We start from the raw sequence: 17,805 nt of genomic DNA on the forward strand, positions 1-17,805 counted from the left end.
TTGAACGACACAGAGGCCGAGACAGGGACAGACAGACACATACACACATTGGCCGTTTGCTCTATTCTTGTTCAGTACAGACAGGTCGGCTCTCCCTTGTCTAGCCTGTCAAACATCGCCACGGTGACAGAGCTGTCACTCCGCTGAGGCTGTGCTCTAATTAGCCTGCCGGAAACACACACACACTCAGTGGGCCCGCTGGGAGGGGGATCCCTGTGCCAGATGGTGGAACGTCCCTCCCGAGCAGAGTCAGCACCTGCCTGCCTTGTACCACACCCTACCCGTCCCCTCTCGCTCGCACGCACGCACACACACACAATTACTGAACACCCTCCAACTAACCCTGCCCCCCATTACACCACCACCTCACTGGGGTGAATGAGTGCAGGACCAATTTAGCCTCTGTGTGGGTGTACATGTGCATAAGTGTGACCGACTGACTGATCTTTGCCCTACATGCTCCCTAATAGATTGCTGTGAAAATGTATATTTCAGTCTTTTGGGGCCAACTCACATGGAAGTGACATATTTTCTTTCAGATATGCAACAGTCACAATTATATAAATGTTGAACCTGACTGTTCAAGTGGGCAAGTGTTTGACACAAATGTCTTCAGATAAAAGCACACCATCCATTAAATTGAGTGCAGGTGTAATGTTGTATAATGTCGTGAAGTAATTGTTGTATTGTATTGAGTGCAGGTATACAGGTGTGATGATCTGTGTTATGGGCTGTCTTAATCTACGAGATTGCAGACAGAAGGCTGCAGTGTGTTTGTGCAGTAGCATATCAGGCTAAATGTATCTTCACTCTCAATGGGAGCTTTCAGTTTTACGGGCAGCTTCATGGTTTCAGACTGCGTATTTGAGGTTTGCCCTTGCCCTCAATACAATCTCTCTTCCTCTCCTTCCAGCCCTCCTTATTCTCGCCTTCCTTTCTCTCTCTCATCATCCTCCTCTCGTCCTTCCTCTTTTCTTCTTAGCTCATTATCGCCCTTTATAACCGGACCACCCTGTATCTAACTGTGTTTGGTGGGCACTGACATGGCTCTGACCAAAATCACCTAAAATACCACAAAAACATTGTCTGAGATGTTTAATTTCTATACAAGACAAGTATTCGTCCTACATTAGCTGAAGGAGTCATGATGAAATATATTTGACTGAGGTACCACTGACAGCACGCCAGTCTCTACCCGTCTCCCGCCTTAGTGGCGCCAGGGCTAGAGTTGCCATGGTAACGTCACGTGGGCACACAAGGAGGAAAGGTCAAGAGACGGTGGCAAGAGGATGTCAGCTTGCGAAATCCTGAGGACTTACAAATCACCAGCCTCTTCCCTCTCCTCTCACTCTGTCTCTCTCTGTCTGCCTCCTGTGCTCTAGGCCTATATTTGACTGCATTATATTTGACTGCATCTATATCTACTGTTGTCTGGCTTGGGTTCACTCTTTCTCTCTCTCCAGGAGTTTGTGAGGAGAATATACTGTATCTTACCACGTTCTCAGTGAAATTACACTACATGAAGTCCATAACTTGCTTGTAACAGATGACATTCATATTCTGACTATCTCTGAAACTCACATAAATAATACCTTTGATGATACAGTGGTTATAACATCTACTGAAAACGGAGGCGGTGTTGCTGTCTACATTCAGAACCACATTCCTGTAAAGCTTAGAGACGATCTAATGTTAAACACTGTTGAAATAATATGGCTACAGGTTCATCTGCCTCACCTAAAGCCCATTCTTGAGGGAAGCTGCTATAGACCACCAAGTGCTAACAGTCAGTATCTGGATAACGTGTGTGAAATGCTTGATAATACTGTATGTGATATCAACAGAGAAGTATATTTTCTGAGTGAATTAAATATTGACTGGCTATCATCAAGCTACCCACTCAGGAAAAAGCTGCAAATTGTAACCAGTGCCTGCAAACTTGATCAGGTTGTCAGTCAACCTGCCCGGGTAGTTACAAACAGCAGAGGAATTAAATCAACATGTATTGATCATATTTTTACTAACACTGCAGATATTTGCTTTAAAGCAGTATCCATATCTATAGGATGTAGTGATCACAATATAATAGCCATATCTATGAAAACCAAAGTTCTAATATAGTGTATAAGAGGTCATACAAGACTACGTTTTTGCCGGTCTGTGGTGTATAATAAGGAGCAACCAGACGCTGCACTTGAAGCATTTATGAAATTACTTATTCAGGTTACTAATAAGCCCGCATCCATTAGGAAAATGACTGTAAAAACTGTTAAATCCCTTTGGATTTATGGGGAATTTAAAAATTGTATGGTTGAAGAGGGGTGAAGCAAAAGGTATGGCAATTAATTCTGGCAGCCCAACTGATTGGCAAAAATACTGCAAATTAAGAAATCATGTGACTAAACTAAATAAAAAGAAACTACATGACGAAACAAAGATAAATTATATAAAGAATGATAGTAAAAAGACTTCAGTGCAGCTTTTGACATTATCGATCATAGTCTGCTGCTGGAAAAACGTATGTGTTATGGCTTTACACCCCCTGCTATAAATGTGGAGAAAGAGTTACTTGTCTAACAGAAAACAGAGGCTGTTCTTTAATGGAAGCCTCTCAAATATCATCCAGTTAGAATCAGGAAGTCCCCAGGGTAGCTGTTTAGGCCCCTTGCTTTTTTCAATTTTTAATAATGACATGCCACTGACTTTGAGTAAAGCCAGAGTGTCTATGTATGCGGATGACTTAACACTATACATGTCAGCTACTACAGCGACTGAAATGACTGCAACACTCATCAAAGAGCTGAGTGGTTGGCAAGGAATAAGATAGCCCTAAATATTTCTAAAACTAAAAGCATTGTATTTGGAACAAAACTTTTTGTAATAATTTTGTAATAAATAATGTGGAAATTGAGCAAGTTGAGATGACTAAAGTGCTTGGAGTAACCCTAGATTGTAAACTGTCATGGTCAAAACATATTGATGCTCTAGTAGCTAAGATGGGAAGAAGTCTGTCTATAATAAAGCAATGCTCTGCCTTTTACACTATTAACAAGGCAGGTCCTACAGGCCATAGTTTTGTCACAGCTTGACTACTGTTCAGTCATGTGGTCAGGTAGCACAAAAAAAGGACTTGACTACTGTTCAGTCGTGTGGTCAAAAAACGACTTAGGAAAATTGTAATTGGCTCAGAACAGGGCAGCACGTCTGGCCCCTGGATGTACACAGAAAGCTAATATTAATAATATGCATGTCAATCTCTACTGGCTGAAAGTGGAGGATAGATTGACTTCATCACTACTTTTATTTATGAGAGGTATTGACATGTTGAATGCACCGAGCTGTTTGTCTAAACTACTGGCACACAGCTCGGACACTCATGCATACCCCCCAAGACATGCCACAAGAGGTCTCTTCACAGTCCCCAAGTCCAGAACAGACTATGGGAAGCACACAGTACTACATAGAGCCATGACTACATGGAACTTTATTCCACATCAAGTAACTGACGCTAGCAGTAAAATTAGATTTAAGAAACAGATTAAAAAAACACTGTGAAGCAACAAACATTGGCACAGACACATGCATACACACACACACACACACCCACACACACAATAACATACGCACTATACATACTAGAGATCGACCGATTATGATTTTTCAACGCCGATATCGATTATTGGAGGACCAAAAAAAAGCTGATACCGATTAATCGGACGATTAAATATTCCCACTTAAGAAGTTTTAGGTTGTAGTTATTATGGGAATTATAGGACTATTTCTCTCTATACCGTTTGAATTTCATATAACTTTGACTTTTGGATATTATTATAGGCACGATAGTATTGCCAGCCTAATCTCGGGAGTTGATAGGCTTAAAGTCATAAACAGCTCTGTGCTTCAAGCATTGCAAAGAGCTGATGGCAAACGCAGAAAAGTGCTTGTTTGAATGAACCCTTACGAGCCTGCTGCTGCCCACCACCGCTCAGTCAGACTGCTCTGTCAAATATCAAATCATAGACTTAATTATAATAATATTAAAACACACAGAAATACGAGCCTTAGGTCATTAATATGGTCAAATCTGGAAACTATCATTTCTAACAAACCGTTTATTCTTTCAGTGAAATATGGAACCGTTCCATATTTTATTGAACTGGTGGCAAACCTAAGTCTAAATATTGCTGTTACATTGCACAATCTTCAATGTTATGTCATAATTATGTAAAATTATGGCAAATTAATTACGGTCTTTGTTAGGAAGAAATGGTCTTCACACAGTTCGCAACGAGCCAGGTGGCCCAAACTGCTGCATACTGTATGCGCTTTTGTCAAATCATCACCCATTTGGCGAAGTAGGCTGTGATTCGATGATAAATTAACAGGCACCGCATTGATTATATGCAACGCAGGACAACCATGTGTAGTTAACTAGTGATTATGTTAATATTGATTGCTTTTTATAAGATTATGCTTGCTAGCAACTCACTTTGGCTCTTTGCTGCACTCGCGTAACAGGTAGTCAGCCTGCCACGCAGTCGCCTCGTGGATTGCAATGTAATTGGCCATAATCGGCGTCCAAAATTGCTGATTAATCAGTCGACCTCTAATACATACACATGTATTTAGTACTGTAGATATGTGGTAGCGGTGGAGTAGGGGCCTGAGGGCACACAGTGTGTTGTGAAATCTGTGAATGTATTGTAATGTTTTAAAATTGTATAAACCGCCTTAATTTTGCTGGACCCCAGGAAGAGTAAAAGGGATCCATAAGAAATACAAATACAAACAATGGGATTCATTTTGCTCAATAGAAAACGATAACCAACTCATCGCAGTGCTGCCACAAAAATGGAAGTGGCAATTACTTTAAAGAAAAAGTTATGAGTTAGTATGTTTGCCACCAATAAAATGTATAAATGGCTTAAAATTACTAATTTAAATTGTAAAATGTATCAGTTTCCCTATGACAACTATACCGCATAAAATTCAAGATAGTTGGGAACAGGATTTCGATGTCCCAATACCATGGCATCGGGTTTATGAACTCATATACAAAATAACAAGTTCAGACATTATATAAAATTCTCGATACAAAAATAATGCTCAGTATATGGGGCATTAAACAGTCAGAGCAGTTTAGACTGCCATGTGGAAACAGAATCAATAGAGCATCTTTTAAGTACTGTTCATCAGTGGCTTGTTTTTGGAGTGTGGTCCAGGAGTGGTTATGTCATAATATCAGGGCAAGGTTGGACCCACAAACTGTATTGTTGGGGGTTTTGGAGGACCACTGTCAGTCAATAAAATTGTGCTCTTGGGTCATTTTTTTAATTTTGGGGGCAATTTCGGCAGAAATATTTCAGATGGGGAGGTTCAAGACCCTGCCAGCATCTCAGGTCGCCCCCACTGACCAGAGCACCCACTGATGGGAGCAGCCATTTGTATTGTCTTTTTATTGTATTGTTGATGTTTTAATAAAAAATAACAATGTGATTCATTTCACGGAAAAAACACAGCTCAGCTCGGTCAAATCTCCATGGGCTGTTTTCAGTCTATACTTGGGTGCATTTAATACAATTTCCTCAATGCAGCATCACAGGTGTCAGGCCTCCAGGGCCCTGTGTATTTAATGTACTATGCCAGTCCCGTGACACTGCTGGCATAGGGGTATGGCAGGAATGCAGAAGTTCCTGATAACACATCATCCACTTCCAGCTAAACTACAGTCAGGTTCTCACGAAGCTGCTGCAGATGAGAGCCTGCAGCAATACCTCAGTATTGTACTCTAAAAGCTTCTTTGTAGGCCACTCCCTCTGAGAAATAAGACTTCAGACACACACACACACACACACGTAATGAACAAGCCTAAGGGACAACAAATACAAAGTTTGGGACGTTTCGGAAGTAAAGTTTTTTCCTGGTGCAATCTGTCATGTTGGCTCTGTAGTTGTCCATAGGGAATTCCCAGCCTGATCATTTCAGGTGTAACAAATAAGCTCTCTGATAAAAAAAAAGTATTGTTTATTGCAGAGGACTAAAATAATTAAAGGACTACATTTAAACTGTATCGAACAGATAGAAGACACGTTGCTATCAAGTAAACCAATACATTTTCGGTAAGGAACCCAATTACAGATGAAGACACTGAAAGTTTACTGGAGTTGCCTGTGACATTGACAGAATGCTATATGTCTCTACCGATACGATATTAGGACTACTGAGACAGCCCTGTCTGTGTGCAGTGTAGACCTGACACTTATTCAGACCTCATATAATGGATGCCTTCACGAGTGCTGCTTTGAATGGGGCTTTATAGGCTTTTACAACAGTCTCACAGATTGTCACAGAAAGAAAAACATGAAGAGTGAACAGTGAAGAGTTTATTTTGAAATGTGTTATAAATATCTACATTGAATATATTATGAATATTTTACACATCATACAGTGTTTGATTTTACAAATAAGTGGCCTCCCTCACTGGGAATAACAGTAAGAGAGGATAGTTAGGTGAGTTTAGGTCATCGACTATAGCCCTAGTCTGTAAAACAGCTTCATTAGGAATAAGAGAAAATGATCTTGGGCCATAGACGATAGATCAGTAGCAGAGGATCTGCCTGGGTTCCTGCCAGGATAGGAGAGGAAACTACTAGGACATACTGATCTCTCTGAGGCTTACCGAACTGTACAGTCTGCTATCCAGACTACTATCCGTATGTAACTTCACCTTCCAGAAAGAGGAACTATCCTCAAACATGGCTTTTCTGTGAGACTGTTGTACACACACGTGGCGTCTCGCAAAATTGCATTCAAAGCAATAGTCATAAAGAAGGCCTACGGTACTGTCATTTTCAGGGGTTGTTTCGGAAAGGCAATTTCTGTGTTCTAGATGTCTATCATGTTTATTGGAGGTGGTGTTGTAAATGTTGATTTGCCTGTTTGCATAGAAGCCTGATTTGTTCACCTACAATCTTGTTCACCCTCAAATTGTTACATTCTTTGAAACCAATATACAGTAGCGGAATGCAGAACTCAAATCCAGATGAGATTTGAGAAGAGTTTACTATATGTACTGTATGTAATGCAGCTCTGTGAGGACTGTGTTTTTTGGGGGGTATGAATCATACACTGCCAGTCCTAAATGGTCTTTTGGGACACCTTACACACACACCAGAGGAGGCTGATGGGAGGAATATAGGAGGACAGGCTTATTGTAATGGCTGGAATGAATTAAATGGAACAAACGTGGTTTCCATCCAGATATGTTTGATACCGTTCCAGTTACTCCATTTCAGCCATTACAATGAGCCCGTCCTTCTATAGCTCATCCCACCAGCCTCCTCTGACACACACACACACACACACACACACACACACACACACACACACACATATTCTTTCTCCACACACACGCAAAACAAAACAGCCCATCAGCTTGCAGACCTACTTCATTTTCCAATCCCCACCAGGGACCCATGGATCTCCAGCCCCACGCTTCTATTTCCGACACTCTGGAACTAGGCTAAGAGGAGGATGGGAAAAGAGACCCATTTAGCAACCAGAGTGAAGTGTAGTGTGTGTGTGTCTGTCTGTCTTTGTCTGTGTGTCTGCAGAGAGAAGTGTGTAAAAGGGAAGAGAGTTGAAGAAGGAGAGGATAGAGGGGGGAGAGAGGTGGATACATCAGGTCAGGCAGAACTCAAAACCTCTCTTGCCAAGCCTATATTTCCATAGTGTGTGTAACGCTACTCCTCGTGGTAATATCTTACTTCCCCTTTCACTCAATATTCCTTATTCTCCCTCAGCTGCTCTTTGAGTGAGCTGCTCTGTCTGTGAGCTCTAGATGGAAGTAATTAATTCTCCCCACTGTTACAAGGGTTACGTTCCAAATGGCACCCTATTCCCCATACATTGCACTACTGTTGACCAGGGCCCACATGGCTCTGGTCAAAAGTATTGCACTATATAGGGAATAGGGTGCCAATTGGGAGGCAACCAGGCAGGGTGGTGGTGAACCACTGCTTCTGTACGCTCTGCTCTGCTGACGAGGGTCAATCCTGCTTCATGTGTCACCACAAGGATCAATATAAATAGGCACAGCTCTGGGAAAAACAGAAAGGGAGTTCTCTCTCTGGGACACACAGTAAGTGTGTGTTTTTCCCCCCCGTCTGTCTGTGCGTGTGTGGAGGTGTATGTGGTGGAGAGAGAGAAAGTGCATGCATGTGTATGTGTGATTGGGGAAAGCCAGGGCCACAGCAGAGGCAGAGAAAGGGCTGGTTGACCACAAATATGTCCGACTGCAGCCGGCCCGGCGGGCGCTCTCCTCCCACTGGCTCGCCTTGCGGCTAGCGCCACTCTGCTCTAACAGACCGCAGGGGACGCTCTCTTTTTCCATGTGAGTGTGCCCAATGTGTATTTGTGTGGTGTGTTTCTATGTGTGTGTCTCTATTAATATTTTCTATGTGAATATGTATGCGAGTGTGTCCAATGTCCTTTAGGGTCAAGCTGAATCACAGCCCTCTAATAACTATGACCTAATTTGTTTCCTAACTAACTAGGGAGGAAAACAGCCCAGATGAAAATTGAGCTCTATTGACACTCCAGAAGGATGCTTGACTAGGGGTCTGAAACACACTAAAGCAGTGGCCATCTGAGAGGTGGAGCCAGACAATTTTACAGCAAAATAATCTGTCTCTATTTATATTCAGCGTCATGTGGCTGGGCAAACATCTGATTCATCAAGGCACTGGCATCTAGGCTTTCTGTCGCCACTGCTGGGTCTCTCGGTCTGTCTATGTGGCTGTGTACCTCTCCTGTTGACTCTCTGAAACAGCAAACAACATGACTGCGTGACTCACATTGAAGGTGAGGTAGAAAGAGGTGGGGTGAGAAGAGGGGGCAGAGAGAGAGAGAGAGAGAGAGAGAGAGAGAGAGAGACAAAGATATAAAGAAAGAAATAGGGAAGAGGAGAGAGAGAGAGAGAGAGACTGATAGAGAGAGAGAGAGATGTACATGAATCTTAACAATATAGAGAATTTTGACTTTGCAGCTGGCCCATCTAGCGTTAACCACTCAGTTCTGGCTCCAGGGCAAGACTCATGAAAATAAACGTGAACAGGGAGAGAAACATGCATGCACAGTCATTGTACAACATTCTTAATGCAGTCGCGGAAAAACATACCTTTGAAAGCAGTTTTAATGTCCATCGTTGAAAGAGGAGAATCACAACTTTTAACTTCTCAACTTCCAAAAATGAGTGAATTGCTTTTAGCAGCGTTGTGGTTTATGCACATTAGCGCTCGCTAATAGCGTTGAATGCATATGGGAAACCGGGGCTAAATGTTACAAGAATCAAGACTAACAGGTAGGCCTACATTATATTCACAGTACATGATCCTTGACTTGCGTGCCAGTGGAACGTTTTTTGGGGGATAATCAAGTCATCTACATGTTGCTAACTAGAAACAAGATCATGTTTAGAGTTTGTGATCTAGCTAATGATTAGGCTAATGGGGTAAATGCTGACAGACCTATGCTTGAGCCTATTTATTTATAGCCACTATGCTGCATCAGTTGGGCTACAGTAGGTGATAATGCTTATTGCTAAATAGCACACCTGTCTGATAATATGGACCAATATGTTATTGGGTTCATTTCTAGAGTTTTTCATAAAAATACAAAAAATTATGTGAACGTAATTTTATTTTCATTTATTTTGGAGTTAAGTGTCCTTTTAAATAGTCACCAGAACTGACCTTCTCACAGTCATTCTACAAAAAAAATGTTTAGGTCCCTCCTCGACCTGTAATATGCTGTGATATAGAATGTGCTTATGTCAGTATATATTGTTCAGGCTAGTATATCATCGCACCCCGGTGCGCCCCCGAACTAGGGACCCCCCCACACCACCTCCCAAAATAACCATTGTTACCAACCATTCAGCACCACTGTCCTGGTCAAACACTCTCCGTGCTCGCTTTCTAAATCATGCAACCGCTCCCTGAATTAACTCTGGCCGCATCCCGCTGTGTGTGTCAGCGTGTGATGTACAACCAGTCGACCACACTGACAGCTACCATACAGCATACCTGTCTCTCGGCACATGTGAAATTGAAAAGTCCCGTTGGTGGTAATCCTCTGCTTTTTACATAACACAGCAAGGCAAAGGGATTAGAGTCATTATGTAGTGATTTTTAATGACATTTCATCCCGCTCTCTCTCTTTCATTTATCTGTCTCTCATCCCTCTATTTCTTCTCTCTCTCTCCCTCTCTCATGGGTGGGGATCCACTAAGGGGTCAATGAAACTGACTAGCAGCATAATTAGCTCACACACTAAGCGGCCCGCGTAGTTTAATTGGGGTCATGTACACACAAAGGGTTTCTTGGTATGCTTCTCTAATTACACAAGGTTTCCAAGAAAGGGGCATAGTAATGTCTAATGGTAGCGCTATTACACTACACCATGATAACTGGTTGTGCCATACAGAATGTACAGATATTACACTACACCAGATAACTGGTTGAGAGAGTGTACTGAACTCCCTGAACCACCCAACCCCATCCCTTCTTCTCTTTGATTCCAACATGACTGAGCAGTGAAGCAGAACAATCAATACCCTTTTCAAACAGAATAGGAAGGAAGGCTATCTCCAGCCTTCCCTCTCTGGAGATGAAAAAGTCTCTCTCTCTCTCTCTCTCTCTCTCTCTCTCTCTCTCTCTCTCTCTCTCTCTCTCTCTCTCTCTCTCTCTCTCTCTCTCTCTCTCTCTCTCTCTCTCTCTCTCTCTCTCTCTCTCTCTCTCTCTCTCTCTCTCTCTCTCTCTCTCTCTCTCTCTCTCTCTCTCTCTCTCTCTCTCTCTCTCTCTCTCTCTCTCTCTCTCTCTCTCTCTCTCTCTCTCTCTCTCTCTCTCTCTCTCTCTCTCTCTCTCTCTCTCTCTCTCTCTCTCTCTCTCTCTCTCTCTCTCTCTCTCTCTCTCTCACACACACACAACTGGAGTTCTAAGTGTTGGGTTATGTAGATAACCTAACCCAACGGTGCAGAACAGAGAATACACTATGAACCTGTCAGGAAAATATGAGTTCAGAAGGCAGCCATTTTGTCTACTCCTTTCTTTGGCACGCCTGCATGAGTAGTGATAGTAATACACCTCAGCTGCAACACTGGGCTGATAGAAGAAGGAGAGTAAAGCAGTATAGCTAGCTAATAATGGCTGCTGAATGGAGAAGGGGCTTTCTGCTAGCGCTGGATCTCACAGGCTGCGTCTCAAATGGAACCCTATAGCATTCTATTTTTGACCATGGCAAGTAGTGCATTATATAGGGAATATACAGGCACAATCTCACATCACACAACATCTGTCATATCTCCACTTAAAGTCCTGCAAAGTGCCTTCATGTACCACCTTTACATAATGCTAGGAAAAGCCTAAACGATGATGCCTAGCTATCCATTGCTGATTTAACCATAGGGTACACATCTTTCAATATGGCTGCCAACAGGATTGTTCTGACATTGATACAACTCTTTCAAAAATAGGTGGAATATGCCTAATGATAATTTAAAAAATATATTATAGTTATGCAGATAGCAAAACCAATTTAGCCAGGTTTACAAAATATATAATATTTGTAAAACATTACCAAAATTGTTTAAAAAGCGTCAAAATTACTATTCAGCAAAAGTACAATTGCTAAATAGATGGATTTCTTTCTAAATACCAATTGCATAACTTCAATTATGTTTGACAACTAGCCACTGAACTAACGGCTACACAATTATTAGGTAACATATAGTACTTCATTAAATAACTTGAAAGGTTGAAGGTTATAGGGCAACATTTTAAGATCATGATGGTCAGGGACAGAAGAGCATATAATCACCAATGTTCCCTTTAAGAGACAATGTGTTCACCTAAATCTCTGTGTTAAAACCAGTTAAGCATTAGGGGGCGCTATTATATTTTTGGGATGAAAAACGTTCCCGTTTTAAACAAGATATTTTGTCACGAAAAGATGTTCGACTATGCATATAATTGACAGCTTTGGATAGAAAAGCTGCATTTTTTGAAACCGCCTCATGCCAATGATTCCTTATATGGCTGTGAATGAGCTACGAATGAGCTTACGTTTTCCACGTATTCCCCAAGGTGTCTACAGCATTGTGACGTCTTTTTACGCATATCCATTGAAGAATAGCTGCAAGGGACCATATATAGCAAGTGGTCACATGGTGTCTCCCGCAGAAAATCTTGCGTAAAATACTGAGGTAGCCATTTTTCCAATCGCTTCTTATGAGAAACCAATTGCCTCGACGGATATATTATCGAATATATATGTTAAAAACACCTTGAGGATGGATCCTAAACAGCGTTTGCCGTGTTTCTGTCGATATTATGGAGCTAATTTTGAAAAAAGTTTGGCGTTGTAGTGGTAGCATTTTCCGGTCGATTTTTCTCAGCCAAGCATGATGAACAAACGGGAGCTATTTCGCCTACAAAAATAATATTTTTGGAAAAAAGGAACATTTGCTATCTAACTGAGAGTCTCCTGAGTGACTAGTGGTTAGAGTGTCGGCCAGTAACAAGTGACATCAATACGAGTTCATAGCTTTCACTTGGATTCACCTGGTCAGACTACATATCTCATATCACACACATGTCATATATTGTACACTCAGTATACACAGTATCCATGTACAGCTCCATGCTATGATCGATCACAATTCCCTACAGTACACTCCCCAAATACTCCCAATAGGACAATAATGGAATAAATCTGTCACATTTCCCCATACAGCAGATTTACATTAGAAATATGTCCTAATTGCCTATACTCAGTACTGTATGTACAGTATACCCTTTTCTCCTAGTTCTCCCTATAACATCTTAGAATCTCAGCTCCATTATGAGTCCAGGGAGGAAGTTTACTGTATATACAGTGCCTTCTGAAAGTATTCAGAACCCTTGACTTTTTCCACATTTTGTTACGTTACAGCCTTATTCTAAAATGGATATAAAAAAAATTAAATCCTCAGCAGTCTACACACAATACCCCATAATGACAAAGCAAAAACAGGTTTTTAGACATTTGTTGAAAAAACAGAAATATCTTATTTACACAAGTATTCAGACCCTTTGCTATGAGACTCGAAATTGAGCTTGAGTGGCCCAGCCACAGCCCGGACTTGAACCTGATCGAACATCTCTGGAGTGACCTGAAAATAGCTGTGCCGCAACGCTCCCATCCAACCTGACATGCCATGAGAGGATCTGCAGAGAAGAATGGGAGAAACTCCGCAAATACAAGTGTGCCAAGCTTGTAGCGTCATACCCAAGAAAACTCGAGGCTGTAATTGCTGCCAAAGGTGCTTCAACAAAGTAAAGGGTCAGAATACTTATGTAAATGTGATATTTTTATGAACATTTTATTTTTTGCAAACATTTAATTTTTTTAAAACAGTTTTTGCTTTGTTGTTGTGGGGTAGTGTGTGTAGATTGATGAGGGGCATTTAAAAAAAAACAGTTTTAGAATAAGGCTGTAATTTGGAATGTGGAAAAAGTCAAGGGGTCTGAATATTTTCCAAAGGCATATGAGTGACTGTCATAAAAGACTTTCCCATCCATAACCTATTTCCCGAACACATTTCCTGAATTCCCTGCAGAGCTAAATGAAGGGGATGTTGGCCTGCTGTGAGTGAGGGGTGTGTACTGTGGGTGAAGGGGGTGTACTGTGAAGGACAATCCAACATGTAATGGCCATTTCCTGGATGTTTATGGCTGTCATGCACATGGCCAATTCACAACATGAGCTCTTCCTCCTACCAGGCCGGCAACAATGGCTACTACACCCATAACCCCATGTCATCCACAAATCTTTCCTCCTCTTCCTCATCTTCAATATCCTCCCCATCAACAATGGCAACTACCCCAATTACACATGTCATCTACACATCCTCATTTTCGAGACACAGATACTGGACTGGAGACTGAGAACTATTTTCAGACTACTCCATTGCACTCTTTTTTTGGGGAGAGTTCAGCCAAGGCTCTCAAATCCATTTATTTTTTTCATTCCTTATGAATAATATATGCATCTAATTTCTTCTCTGGGTGATTTAATACACCACTCTGTGACTGAGATAGAGACCCAAATGTGTATTTTAATAATAAAAACGTATGACAAACGATCTCTGAGACTTTCTCTGCTTAATTTAATTTCATCCTCCACTAGCCTTGTCCTTATAAGTCATGAGTCAGCATTGGTAAGAGCCCCAGATTAGTGGGGTTAATAGTGGGTTAACTGCCTTGTTCAGGGGCAGAACAACAGATTTTTACCTCGTCAGCTTGGGGATTCAATCCACCAACCTTTCGGTTACTGGCCCAACGCTCTAACCACTAGGCTACCTGCCGCCCCCGGAATTAAAGTTTTGCGTAATTGGTCAGCTGCTCAATTAAGTTTTGGTCCATATGTGTTATTGCTGGGATCAAGAGATGCTAGAACAAGGAGCAGAACCGGAATCCGCTCTCTTTGCAAGTTACGGGCTGAATGTCCCCTCCCCTTCTGAAATTCGAATCGTGATTTGTCCAAATAACCAGAAAAACCCAAACACCAGAACAACTTCTGCTCGTTATCCCATGAATCACATTCCTTCCCGACAGATTCTATGGTACCAGTTATGTTTGCGTAGATCTGTCCATAAGAGATTATTCACTTGCTTACCCTCATATACACTGTACATATTAGCTGGATGTTTTTACTAGTTATGCTACCTAGCTCCACATGCTCAAGACCAGCCACAGTCTCAAACATACAATTCCTTCCATATATGTCAGATGAATTCCACTGTCACCACTACATTAATGCAGATGAGTGTAACCTCTAATGTACAAATAACCTCTAATGTGCAGATGCTTCATTCCATATAAGTCAAGATGAATACCATTGTTGAGTACTTTAATTTAGGTGAGCGTATATTCACATTTCTGTAAGGTGATGCTTATTAGTGAGATGCCCTATGAAGATTTGCTTGGATCAAAGGGCAAGGTGGTGAGGAAGTTATTTAATTATGAAGTGGGTGTTAGATGATGGCGTAGTAAAACAAAACAACACAGTCCTGTTTCCTCATTCCTCTCCACCACGTCTGCATTCCTGCTCTGCTCTGTCTTCATTAAGGGACAGGGATGGACACACACACACACCCTGGTGCAACAACACGCTGCAGAAACAACACCGGAAACCCAGCCTGTTAGTCCACTCCTAGTCCTAACCCTAACGCTCCTTTACATACCTGCAAACACACACACACACACCTGCACACTGCGCTCACGCACACACACAACCCTGGGCGTTGAGGTGGAACCACCCACACAAACACATGCACACATACACCCTGGTGCAACAACACGCTGCAGAAACAACACCAGAAACCCAGCCTGTTAGTCCACTCCTAGTCCTAACCCTAACGCTCCTTTACATACCTGCATACACACTCACACACACACACACACCTCGGACCATTGATTATTTACTCTATCACACGTGAATGAGAGTAAAATATTATATATTTTCCTCCAGAAGAAAGAATGGCACCCAAATGACACCTTATTCCCTTTATAGTGCACTACCATTGGCGAGATAAAGGATATAGGGTGTCATTTGGGATCCAGCCCCAGTTAACACAGAGCTGCTGTAAATAAGCAGAGTAAATGTTATTGTAGCCGTAGTGGAGGGCTTCCAGGAGTTGCTTTAAGGGGAGAGTTAATATAGCTGTAAACTGTGGGTCAGTGGGAGCGGGGGTCTGGTTTCCGGCCGACAACAGGCCCTATGTGTATCTTTGCCCCTGGGATCACAAACCAAACCAGGATGGAGGCTGAGGCTGCTGCAGCTGGGGTGCTATATATCTGATTGTAAATTCTGTGTAAATCCTATCACCGCAGTCCCATCTAATCTAATCTACGAGGCATTGATGTCACAGACAAATATCCATTCCAATCTGATCATTTCCGGAATAGTGTGCTGTATTGTTATTAACTGTGGTTTATTCTGATCTCTTCCTCTGTTCTATATACAGTTCTGTACATCAAACCCCAAAAGTGTGTATTAATCTCCCGGTGAGGGGAAACGCACACACTCTCACACACACACACACATCCTCTCACAGTGAGTGTGCCTCTAATGCATGTGTCAGCAGCCGGAACCAAAGCTCTGATAGGCATTTGAATATGACCTTCACAGAAGAGCTGTTGTCTCCAAAAACACTGGGTTTCATTTCCCCTTGGATGGGTGTGTGTGTGTGTGTGCGCGCCTGTGTGTGTGTGTGTGTGTGTGTGTGTGCGCGTGTGAGTGCGTGTGTGCATGTGTGTGGAAATGTCACATTTTTGGATCTACATGGGGACATGACACAGGGTGAATGGCAGTCTTTGACACGCCTCCTCACAGCCATACTGCTCTACCACTACACCCTCTGTGTGGATCGGCCCCACTATGAGACTCGAGTGTAGAAAATACCTTGATCAAAGCGACCACTGTGAAAATAGTGGGGAAGGGCAGAAGGGGAACTGAAGGGTGGTAGGAACTAGCAATGAGATAAGACGAGATTAGATGAGATCGGTTTGAATTATCGGTTTAAACATGCATTTATTTTGCAACTTTTAAAGTGCAAAAACTGAATGCAGGGAGTAAAATGACTGAGTAAAGAGCAAATTCAATTTCTGTAATATGGGGGAGTGAGTTGTTATTTGACATGGAGGCATCATCATCATAACACAGGAGCTTGTGAAGTGTTCAGAGCACCTTTAAATCCCTCTCTCCTATACTTTCTGTAATGCTCTGGTGTCTTTCTGTACCTCTGTGAGGGAGTTTCAGGTCTTCCAGGTAAACACAGTTGAATCCCTTCAAATAATGAGAGGCACAGCTGTTATAAATTGTTTTTAAAAAACACTTTATTTAACTAGGCAAGTCAGTTAAGAACAAATTCTTATTTTTGGCCTTAGAACAGTGGGTTCCAGGACAACAGATTTGTACCATGTCAGCTCGGGGATATGAACTTGCAAACTTTCGGCTACTAGTCCAACGCTCTAACCACTAGGCTACCCTGCCGCCCCAGGGCTAGTGATAAGGGAATCATTAACTACAGCATGAGAGAGAGTAATCCTGCTGCTTATGGAACAGTTTGGAGGTTTGACTGGGACAGTCCCTAGCTCTTAAAGGCTTGGATAGTACCGACATACTATCTTAAAAGCCCATTCCCTAACACTAAAAACCAAGAAGATGGCAGCTCCACCACTTGGTTTGCTGTGAAACTGAAGGACGGGGCTGCAGATACGTAAGCACAACTTTCAAATTCATACTGAAGGCTGGGATATTTCCCTCTCTATGATGCGTTTTGTTGCCATCCAGAGTGAACAAACCATGGTGGTGTCCTTCCAGTACTGCCGTTTCCTGTCCACCACACCAATCCTTATACCTGAGAACTATAATCTAAAGACAAACCATATAAGTGGAAGGGACAACACCCTCTCCTCCCTCTCCTTATTTCCACTTAGGTCCATTCCTCATCTCTCCCTTTGTGGGACTGTTAGAACAGGCTTCAGAAGTGGCCACAAATGACATGGAACATAGACAGGGGGACTGATTATGACAACTGGGTTCCTTTCGGAAGGACTCTGTGGTAATGTGTCATGTTGAGATTAATAGAAAAGGTGTTGATTAGAGCCCTGACAACATGATCAAACAGATTGGTCTCTTACTACTCATTATCTGTATCCTGTTGTAAGAAAACAAGGCTTATTTTGAAACAATCCCTTTGTA

General features: G+C 42.1%; 1 protein-coding gene across 6 annotated transcripts in view; it reads right to left on the reverse strand.

Annotated features, from left to right (window-relative positions):
• Nucleotides 1-17,805, reverse strand: part of spns2 (spinster homolog 2 (Drosophila)) — a 141,164-nt gene that overhangs the window by 99,243 nt on the left and 24,116 nt on the right. The window contains exon 2 of one of the 6 annotated variants that reach the window (XM_036933361.1): nt 7,448-7,522. The exons of the other annotated variants lie outside the window; for them this stretch is intronic. The gene's annotated coding sequence lies outside the window, so the exon portion shown is untranslated. The remainder of the gene's footprint in view (nt 1-7,447; nt 7,523-17,805) is intronic. 6 annotated transcript variants of the gene reach the window in all.

The sequence above is a fragment of the Oncorhynchus mykiss genome, chromosome 10 (genome assembly GCF_013265735.2).
Source record: "Oncorhynchus mykiss isolate Arlee chromosome 10, USDA_OmykA_1.1, whole genome shotgun sequence".
In the NCBI taxonomy this organism is placed as follows: Eukaryota; Metazoa; Chordata; class Actinopteri; order Salmoniformes; family Salmonidae; genus Oncorhynchus; species Oncorhynchus mykiss.